This window comes from Mandrillus leucophaeus, unplaced genomic scaffold (genome assembly GCF_000951045.1).
Source record: "Mandrillus leucophaeus isolate KB7577 unplaced genomic scaffold, Mleu.le_1.0 Scaffold2, whole genome shotgun sequence".
Taxonomy (NCBI): Eukaryota; Metazoa; Chordata; class Mammalia; order Primates; family Cercopithecidae; genus Mandrillus; species Mandrillus leucophaeus.
The window spans coordinates 1,005,437-1,006,094 of NW_012102031.1; the positions used below are offsets into that span (position 1 = coordinate 1,005,437).

At 46.0% G+C, this 658-nt stretch overlaps 1 protein-coding gene across 2 annotated transcripts in view; it reads left to right on the forward strand.

Annotated features, from left to right (window-relative positions):
- Nucleotides 1-658, forward strand: part of DESI1 (desumoylating isopeptidase 1) — a 31,185-nt gene that overhangs the window by 18,000 nt on the left and 12,527 nt on the right. The gene's annotated exons all lie outside the window — the stretch shown is intronic.

The following is a 658-nucleotide window of genomic DNA, read 5'->3' on the forward strand; positions in this document are numbered from 1 at the left end:
GTTTGACCCCAGGAGGCAGAGGTTGCAGTGAGCCGAGATCATGCCACTGCACTCCAGCCTGGGTGACAGAGCAAGACTCTGTCTCTAAAAAGAAAAGATACATGTATCAATCCAGTCTCACTTTCCAATGCCTGGCATCATGTCAGGACCATGGCCCTCATCCTTTTCCTTGCAAGAGTAGGCTGCAAAGCAGCAAACCTTTCACTTCTACCCAAACTTCTCCAATAAGCTTATCTTCATATCTTGCTTTGTTCTGTTTTTCTGCTGGACAAACTGTGCATCTTTATTTACCTGTTTGTAAAATGCTGTTAATAAATGTTTGCTCTACTTTACCCCCTAAAGATGTTATGAGAATAAGGGTAATTGGCTGAGCCTAGCACTTTGGAGGCCAAGGCAAGAGGATCCTTGAGCCCAGGAGTTAAAAACCAGCCTAAGCAATACAGTGAGACCCTGACTCAAAAAAAAAAAAAAAGGCCGAGCAATGTGGCGGGCACCTGTAGTCCCAGCTACTCTCGAGGCTGAGGCAGGAGAATGTTATAAACCCAGGAGGCGGAGCTTGCAGTGAGCTGAGATCTGGCCACTGCACTCCAGCCTGGGCGACGGAGGGAAACTCCGTCTCAAAAGAAAAAAATAAAAAATAAAAAGAGAGAGAGAGAGA